General features: G+C 35.7%; 1 protein-coding gene across 1 annotated transcript in view; it reads left to right on the top strand.

The window, feature by feature from the left end:
- LOC148945772 (uncharacterized) overlaps window positions 1–10,361 on the top strand; it is a 128,315-nt gene that overhangs the window by 62,321 nt on the left and 55,633 nt on the right. The gene's annotated exons all lie outside the window — the stretch shown is intronic.

Raw genomic sequence — 10,361 nt, 5'->3', positions numbered from 1 at the left:
GTGATTTATTATTTGGTGGCCTACTATAAGGCATAATTACATGGTATGGTTTTTACCGTAACTATATGGTATCATATCTTCAAAATCACACGAAGGAGCACAAAATATAGAAAACAGGTGGAAGATAAAAGCATAAGAAGCATACAATTTACAGAATTTAAGACCAACTTATTGACAATCCCATTTTATAGTGACAAAGTGCAATAGAATAGTCCTCTTGTAAATGATATCATCCCAGAGGGAGAGGACATCCTAGAACTTGTAAAAACCCATATCTCTAGCATCTTTCCTATGCATGGCGGTAGAATACTCTGCTTGGCTGTCTTGACAAGAACTTGGGTTAGGTAAAGTGAACATTCAAGAATTAATCCAGAGAAACGTTGGAGGCAATTTCTTCCACTTTGATTTTTCAATTTTGTACTATGAAAACACCAAAAACAACATTTTTGAAAAATGATACCAACAAAATATTTACACCATATCATTTATATCTTTCAGCTTTTTGAAAGACGTTTGAATATTGTTGCCTTTGGAATCCCCCCCCCCATTGGTGATGCTGTTTTCCTCTGTAATTATCTGTTGTAAACTTATGGAGTTGACATTGGTAACCCCAGTAAATGGAAAAAGACTTTCAAACAGCCATCAATTATAGGGGGGGCAGCTACCTATGGTAGCTCCTAATCTATGGTAATCCTAAAGTGCTATATCATTTAATCGGGCAAAATGAAACCTTGTTACCCTTATTTTTTCTTAGGCCACCCACTCTCCTCAGTAAATAATGAGCAAGATCTTGGTGTCACTATTGACAATGATCTAAAATTAAGAAGTCATGCTAAGAGGTCTGCTGCTGGTGCTAGTTCAACTATGGGACTGATTAAGCATACTCTTTCTACTTGCTCCCATAAAGTCATCAGTCTTTTATTGAGGGACTTGTGCATCCCAAGCTTGAAGTTGGAATGTATCTAGAGTGATATCTGGCATGTGGGAGCTTTCCTACCCTGCAAGAATGTAAATGCTGAATCTCCCTGCAATTGTTTACAGGAGAAACAGAGGGTATGATATTTTAGCCTAGGGGAGATTTGACTTCTGTCGGTAAACGCATTTCACAAAGAGGCAATTTGCGTGTTACAAATATTCGAGATATGTCATTCAATGTTGGCTCCTGACAAATTAAAATGCATGTATTACATACATTCGGGCTTTGGCCTCGCTTGACCCCGCTTGGGCTTATTATGCCATATACAATTTTTTTACTAAGTGATAAACAATTTTCAAAGTACTTGCCATAAAATGTAATAGGTTCCTGATTGTTAAAAGACTTTGTGACTTTTTTATTTAACAAAACCAGTTGCCCAGCGCCCGAGAACCAACACCAAGATAGACCATATCAATTTACAGGAGGGGGTATTTGACTTCTGTCGGCAAAAGAATTTCACAGAGACGTATCATGCTACAGGAAAGATAAACTTTGGGTGTTAAAAATATTCAAAATATTTCATTCAGGGTTGGGTCACATAGACAAATTATTAAATAAATACCAGATCGCATGGGATTTTGCAAGTTCGCGAGTTCCTTGCGCTTTTTCTTCTTTGCCTCCAGTAAACGCGTTAATTTTGACATTTGATTTCATTGAGATTTTGGGAATTGTTATTTTATGTTGCAAGAAAAGACTTGGTGACAAGCTGGATTTACGCTTCCACAGGTATGTTATTTTTATAAGATGCTTCTTTCTGATATTATCTTAGGGGTAGAGATTTTAAGGGGAATTTTCACCAGGTTGGAATTGTCTAGAGTATCTTTCCGTTGGGGGGGGGGGGGTCCATAGGAGAAATTTTCTTGGGTAAATTTTCTCCGGGATCAACTTTATACTAGGAATGGGGTATTTGTGGGAAAACTTTTCCCACAAATTGTGGGAAAAACTATATTTATAGTTTTCCCACAATTTTGTGGGAAAACTTTAAATTTGCTGTGCTAAAGGTAATGGTAGTATATATTTTTCAAGTTGGGAGCTGTGGGTTCTCGGCGCTGGGCGCTAAAGTATTAATGAATTTGGGTTCTTTGGGCGCTAGTGGGCGCTGGGCTTTAAAGTATCGTTGGTAAAAATATATACTACCATTACCTTTAGCACAGCAAATTTATAGTCCATTTCTTCTTTAAATAGAGATTTAAAAAAGTATCATATATAAAGTTAGCAAATCACAGATGGTGCGGGTAAACACAAAAGAATTCTACTAGTCACAAAGATATATTCAATTTATGTCGGCAAGGCGAATATGACAAAGAGAGATAATTATCAATTACAGGAGGGGAGATTTGACTTCTGTCGGTAAATGCATTTCACAAAGAGGCAATTTGCGTGTTACAAATATTCGAGATATGTCATTCAATTTTGGCTCCTGACAAATTAAAATGCTTGTATTACATACATTCGGGCTTTGGCCTTGCTTGACCCCGCTCGGGCTTATTATGCCATATACAATATTTTTATTAAGTATTTACCATATTTTTCAAAGTATTTACCATAAAATGTAATAGGCTAGGTGCCCCACTGTTAAAAGACTTTGTGACTTTTTATTTAATAAAACCAGTTGCCCAGCGCCCAAGAACCCAAACAAAGATAGACAATATCAATTTACAGGAAGGGAGATTTGACTTCTGTCGGCAAAAGTATTTCACAGACACGTATCATGTTACAGGAAAGATCAACTTTAGATGTTAAAAATATTCAAAATATTTCATTCAGGGTTGGGTCACATAGACATATTATAAAATAAACACCAGATCGCATGGGATTTTGTAAGTTCGCGAGTTCCTTTCGCTTTTTCTTTTTTGACTCCTGTAAACATGCGAATGGGGACTATTAATTTCCTTAATAGTTCGAAAAGTGTTATTTCATGGGTCTAAAAAAGACTTGGTGACAAGATGAAATTGCGCTACTAAATGTCTGTTAGGGGTGTAATTTGATGCTTTGTTATTTTATTTTCGATAGACATATTTGAAGGGGACATTGCGCATGGTAAGACTTGCCTAGAGTATCTTTTAGGTGGGGGGAGGTGTCCACGGGCTAAATTGGATCCAGGATAAGCGGTAAACCAGGGATGGGATCTTGGCGGAAAAAATTTTACCCAAAGAAGGGGATTTTATGCACTATTTAAAAACAAACAGATATTCTTTCATATGAAAGTGTGCTACAAAAGAAAATTCATCGGAAATTGAGCGCAAGAATTTTTCTTGGTGGAGGGGGGACTAATTTACATGAGAAGAACTGTCCATGGAGGGGGAGCCGGATTTCCCGCTATTATTTCTTAACAATCAGAAATCAAATAAAAAATTATTTTTTTCAGCTGAAAGTAAGGAGGAACATCAAAACTTGAAACGAACAGAAATTATTACGTATATGAGGGAGGGGGGGTGCCGCTCACTACCATGCCTCACGGTTTAAATTGAAGTTTGCCTTTTTTCTTTATTTCTTTAAAAAAAAAAAAAAAACACAAGGGCCATTTAATTGGAATAATAATCCTTTTAAAATATTCTAGAAAAGTCAAAATTTAGCGTAAAGAAAGAGGTATTGAGACAGGAGGAATCCCCCTCATGTAAGTAATGATTTCTGTTCGTTTTAAATTTTGATGTTGCTTCTTACTATCAGGTGAAAAAACTTTTTTTTAAATTTAATTATATGCCAAAGATACATAATCATAAAAGAAATACATTAAAGAAATTAGTTAAAGGTTGTTCTGTGTACCCAGCTGACTGATCGTTTTTCAAAGAATAGGCCATACGAAAAATATGGTTCAGTACCGCCCTCTAGGGCTATAATGAAAGAAAGGTTGAGGTGACTAGGGCACGTTTTGCGGATGAAGGATGACAGAATGCGGAAGATCATTCTTTTCGGTCAACTGTCTAAGGCTAAACAGAAAGCAGGTTGTCCTGGTCTAGGATGGGAGGACGTCATAAAGAAAGTATTTCAAGGACATGGGAACCTCGTGGGTGTGTTTAAAAAGAGAGGCTCCGGATAGATTGAGATGGAGGAGGAGGGGGCGTAACCGTGTTGGCCTCCTGCAGCTTGGTACTGCGGTGAGTTGTTAGTTGAAATAGTAGTAAAGATACATAAAAACAATGTCAATGTTTAGCAATATAAAAGTGATTTATCAAAAAAAAACATGCAGACTACCTCCTTCCCTCTTTTGTGAATGAAGGCTATTCATTCTTCTAAAATACGTTGGGAAAAGTTCGTGTATTTGCTTTTTTCTGTAAAAATTACTACTATCGCCAATTCGTTTTTCAAAGAAGATTATCAAGCTGTTTCATACTAAACCTGGTATTTATTTTAAATTATGAATCTATGTTGGGTACTGACAAATTAAAATGTTTGTATCAGATACATGTGGACTTTGGCCTCGCTTGTGGTTATTATGCAACATACAGTGTTTTTATTAAGTGAAAACAATGTCCTAAAGATTTACTATAAAATGCAATATGTGCCCCATTGTTACAGGACTTTGTGACTTTTTTTTATGTAACAAAACCTGTTTTTTTAATGCCCAAGTAATAAAATTTCATGTGTAAACTGGCCAAAGAATTAGAAAGAGGTTTCTTTTCATGTCAAAACTGGGAGTGCTCTCATCAGACAGATGAAACACTTCAAACGAGATGTCACTCGTCAAAATTCGGAGCCCAAACTCAATTAGTTTAGAACCAAGGCGATTTTCAGGATACTTTTTGAGGGATTAAACCATGTCTGCTTGTCTAGTAGCTCATTTGAAAGCCCATTTATTGCTGATTCATAGTCCATATGTTTTATCGTGTTTAAGAGTCTTGAATTCAATTTACTCCCCAACTAGGGTTTTTTTTCTAAATAATTCAAAATGCTTGTATTACAAAAAGCGGGCATTGGCCTTGCTTTGGCTTTTTATGCCATATACAGTGCCCCATTGTTACAGCTTTCTGACTTTCTCATTTAATAAAATTTTTTTTTTTTTATAATAAAAGAATAAATAAAACAATTAAATAAACCAATTTTTCAACTGAAAATAAAGCGCAACGTTAAAACTCGATACAAACAGAAATTATTCTGTATGTGAATGGGTTGTCTCCTTCCTCCATACGTTGCTCTTTGCGCTAAAGTTTATCGCAATTTTTAAAAAGCCTCCTACTCATTTTAAACGGCCCTTGTGTTTTATGAGTCACTGGATGTACAAATCTTTGCTTTTGTTGCAAGCAAGGGCATTATTTGGGGGCGGATAGGAGCAGTTCCCTTCATAAATATTTGGAGTCTATTCGAATAGGGACCCTTCGTGCCCCTCTTCAGTAAAAATGCTGGAGCAGGAGCCCCTGGTTGTAAGTTACAACTGTGGTTTTGTGACAATGTAAGAGATCAAAAATTGTCTGCATTTGATCTCAGAGTTATTTTTTCCTTTTAGTTTTTCAGTTTAAATTTTTTTTTCTAATTTTATATATTTTCTGTTGCAGACGAAAAAAAAAATTTGTGAAAACATTATGGACTCTTTTGTTCATGGTTATATGCTGGGAGGGGGAGTATACGGTGAGGGTAACTTGTGGATCTCCAATTATGGGTTTTGGACCATAATTATTACAATGGTACCGTTTTATACTTCAAAGCTGTTCAACACACAAAAAGTCCGGTTTTTAGTGCTATATAGCACTTACCGATGGTAGAATTGATGAAAGCTCGTAGATATGAGTAATAACTTTAAAATGAGTAACTTTTAAAATAATAGTTACCATTTCTAAATTTTAAAGGGTTCATAGTGAATTCTTCCAACGGACTAATGAGACTTACTAAGGGGGCTGGGAGGGGGAGTACACGGTAAGGGTCCCTTGTAAATCTCCAATTAAGGGTTTTGGATCATAAATATTACAATGGTGCCGTTTTATACTTCAAAGCTTTTCAACTTAAGAAGTGGCACAAAAGGTGCCATTTTTTGTGCTATTTGGCACTTACGGATGGCAAAACTGATTAAAATCATGTAGATATGAGCAAGAGCTTTCGAATCAACCATTAAACATCTTTCTAACAAGTTCTGGCAGACCACTAGCCCCTAGCTTTTTCACTTAAGACATGGCATCAATAGTGCCATTTATAGTGTCATTTGGCAGTTGCAGGTGGTGGAATTCAGAAATAAAACTTAAAGCTGAGACAGAGATCTACTTTGAGCTATTAAACTTCTGCATACGATGTTTTTGTACCCCGCTAGCCTCCCCCCCGGGAGCAATGGTACAAAATGTGCCACTTTTGTGCCATATAGCACTTGCAAACAGTAGAATTTATAAAAAGCACGTAAATGTGAGAAACATCTTTCAAATGAGCCATTAAGAATCTCTCTATGATGTTCTGGTAAACCGCTAGCCCTGGGAAAAAAAGTGAGACAGATCAGTGCTACCAATGCAAAAAAGTAATTTTCCTTGGTGTTCAAGGTGGGGGACTGTAATTATCCAACAAAAGGTTTTTGGCCAAGTTGATTCCAATGATGCACTTTTTATTTGGATTTCACGCCATCTTCAAGGGGTTTCAGGCTCTTTTTAAAAATAACTATACATTTCTTTTTATACTAAGCTTTAACTTCTGAGATTAACAGAAACAATAGTTATCATTCCTGATCCAGTATTAAATTTCAATTTTTCTCATCAGACCGTTTTTTTGAAAACACGTTTTTCAGTTTTTGATTACTCTGGGCTGTGGTTTGTTCTCTACTAGGTTGCAGCTGCCACTGCAGCCAGGGTGACAGAATGTTTATACGGTGGGCGTGGCAGACCTTGGTACATGTTTATTTCTGTCGAAATTACATTATAGCGAAAAATATTTAATTTGAGAAGCCTGCTTTTTATGTTTTTGTGATGAGGTGCATAACTGACAGGGTTGCCCAGGGGCTGTACCAAAGTACTATTTGAACTCTTTTTAATTAAAGGAGTACAAATTGAATAATTTCTGTGAAAGTAGCTATTTTTCTATACTTTGTGTTAAAAGCAGTTTTTGTCTAGATTTCCTGGCAATATTTAAAAAAAGATCATAAAATAAACAAAAAAGTTTTTCCAGCTGAAATTATGGAGCAACATTAAAACTTAAAACTAACAGAAATTAATTCTCATATGACGGAGATCGCTCTTCGTCAACACATCCCTATTTGCTCTTCAGTGTTTTATTACTTTTAAAAAAAGACTCTTATTGTTCAAACTAAACGAACATAGTTCTTCTGGAGTCTTTATTAAATAACTGTTAACTAATTAAAACGTGCTCGTAAATGTGAGTGTTTTTTTAATGTTAACCACGTCCCCCCCCCCTCTAAGGCATCATTTATGGTAGTTTAAATTTTTAGTGCTTATCCTTGTAAAAAAATGTGAACTTTTATAAATTAAATATATTTTACCTGGATAAGTTGGAGAGGGGGGGGGGTGGTTCAGGTGATATCCAAAGGTATAGTTAGTGGGTCTTTTAATTAAGATGAACGAAATGACTATCTCAAAATTTTGTTCAGACGATTTTGCGAAAAAAGGGGGTGGGAGAGGGGCCTAGTTACCCTCCAATTTTTTTGGTCACTTAACAAGTGCACTAGAACTTTTAATTTGCGTTCGAATTAGCCCTCTCACGATATTCTAGGACCACTGGGTCAATATGATCACCCCTGGGGAAAAAATAAACAATCAAAAAACGAATAAACATGCATATGTGATCTTTCTTCTGGCAAAAAATACAAAATTCCGCATTTTTGCAGAAAGGAGCTTGAAACCTCTACTGTAGGGGTTTTCTGATACGCTATGTCTGATTGTATTATTTTAATTAAGATTCTATTACTTTTAGGGGTTGTTTCCCCCTTTTTCGAAAATCTTGAAAATTTTTCAGGCTCGTAGTCTTTAATGGGTAAGACTAAACTCAATGAAACTTATAAATTTGAAATCAGCATAATAAGCCGATTCTTTTGATATATCTATTAGTATCAAAATTCCAATTTTGTAGAGTATTGAGCCGGGCTGAAACTTACTTACAGTTTGTTATCCCAAACTGGTTGATTATGAATAGTTGCCAGTTAGAAATATGTTAACGGCAAAAATGGTAAAAGATGTCAAAATTAGTTAATTTTCGATTATATAAAACCTAGGGCTCGATGCGTAGGATGGAGAAAGGGCAGCCCCCCCCATCCCCCGTTGATTATTTGCCCCGCTGTATTTGAAAAGAAAATGTTTGTGCGACAGTTTTATTGAAAAATCCTTTTTGTATATTCAGTAAAAAAAATTTTAATGGGCAATTCTCCCCCTCCTCTAGAACGCGGAAGGTGGCCTTTTTCCCCCTTCTATCTACGACTTTGGTATTCAACATCACTTCCAGGCACTATTAAGGTGAATTTGGGGGCTAATTATTCCGTAGATAACTTTGGAAACCGACAGCAATTTTTGGGCAAAAGGATAAAATTAGGAATATTAAGAAGGGAATACGTTACAAGAACAATTCTTAGCTCATAATATGCAGAAAATTTGTAATATGCAGAAAACTTCAAGTGACTCCTTATTTTAAACAAATATACAGGCACCCATGGCCTTCTTATGGTTAAATAGGAAAAAGTTTGTTCAACTGAAAGTAAAGAGCTTCATTAAAATTTAAAACGAACAGATATTATTACTTATATTAGTGGGACTGTATCTGAACCTCCTTCCCGCAATATTTTCGCCTGACATTTTAAAACAAAAATTAATTAAAAATAGTTTATTTCTGAAAAAATTCAGGAGTGACGATTAAACTTTTTTGATTTTTGTAATGAGTACTTATGCAACAACTAAGACTTGTCCTACTACCACGGCTAAGGGTATGGCGGCTGAGGCTCAGGGGTAATTAAGGGTCAATCTCCACTACGCAGTGGAGAGATAATTTCTTTTTTTTTGTCTGATTTGAACATCTTTCTTTGCCGTTTGCAATGTGTTTTCATTGTGTACTTATTGGTAACAAACTGTCAGTAAAGAGCAGTGGTAGATTAAGATTTTTTCTAAGGTAAAAAGGGAGGGGAATTGCATTTTACCGCCCCTTTCACGCCGTCAACACTATAAATATTATAATACAATATTGGCTGAAAGTTGAATGCATTTACTTGTATTTTTTATTAAATATACGTTAATCGTTAGAAGTTATTGTTTTATGAACTTCGTTTGTTTCCATTAGCTGTGAATGATTTGTATTTTTATTTATTGAAAAAAAAAAATAACTCTCAAATATATCAAAAGGCCTAAGCCTAGATAAATGTTAATGAGTTTGGTTAATAGAAAATTAAGCGCAATATTCATTAATTCTATATTTACATATTGGAGGTAAGATGTTAAAATTAAAATAGACAAGGCTTAGGGTGTTTTTTCTACAGTTAAAAAAACATTTGAAGAATTGGAATAAAAGTCTTCGAAAGAATATTATAGTACCAGAACCTAAAGTGATGATAGTGGCTAAATATAACTCTGGAGCATGAGCGCTCCAAAAAACGGTGCTAGAATTGGTAGATGTTTTCTAGAGAAATTGCCGACGGGCCCAACCCCTCTTAACTTCTTTCTGATTGGTCTTCCACACTTGTATCAAATGTATAAAATGCTATCCCATAAACTTAGGAATATTCAATTAAAAACAAAAGCGCAAAGGTGTGATTTCTTTCTTAAAGATTGAGTTTATTTTGTGTTCAAGAAAATGGTGTCATTTTTTCGACCGTGGGAGCCTGTTGCCAGAACAAGAATTCCAGCTGGATTTGTTAATCTCGGGAATACATGTTACATAAACGTGTCCTTACAAGTGAGATTTAGCATAATAAATTAACTTATTAGTACGTACCAAATAGTTGAATCAAGAACTAAAATAAATATAGGCTAAAATATTCGCATTTGCGCTATTTTATTAATTTTGTCCTGACAACATAAATGTCTTGTGACCCCAAACTATGATTTCACTCTCATTTCGAGAACCGCCAACTTTCCACCTTTTTGTGTAAATCTGTGCCAAGGATGGCAGAACTGTGTTCCGTCTTGCTGAGCACAGTTTTATCATACTCGGTACTTTTGTTACGCCTCACCTTGTGTACATATTTTTTTATATTCGGCCGATCCTCGCCTCAATCCCGCCCTTTTCATGTTAATATTTTCTGGTGCTTTATAAATGTTTCTTTTTACAAATCAACGGTCTTCGTTTTTAAGCTTCGTTTTTAAGAGTAAATTTCAACCCAATCGGACAACGTTAAAGGGGGGCTGTGGTCGGAGGGTCGAAACTTCCGGCCACTTTTGCCATACGAAGATAAAGTCGGAGGGTGAAATTTTGCACGTTTCTTAGTTTGAGCTTGGGCTAAAAAATACGATTACCGCTGTCTCTCTGCGACCGCTAG

Source organism: Artemia sp. Qi Xiang Cuo, chromosome 12 (genome assembly GCF_049724085.1).
Source record: "Artemia sp. Qi Xiang Cuo chromosome 12, ASM4972408v1, whole genome shotgun sequence".
Lineage (NCBI taxonomy): Eukaryota > Metazoa > Arthropoda > Branchiopoda > Anostraca > Artemiidae > Artemia > Artemia sp. Qi Xiang Cuo.
The sequence above is the reverse complement of the archived record's forward strand: the minus strand, read 5'-3'. Positions and strand labels throughout refer to the sequence as shown.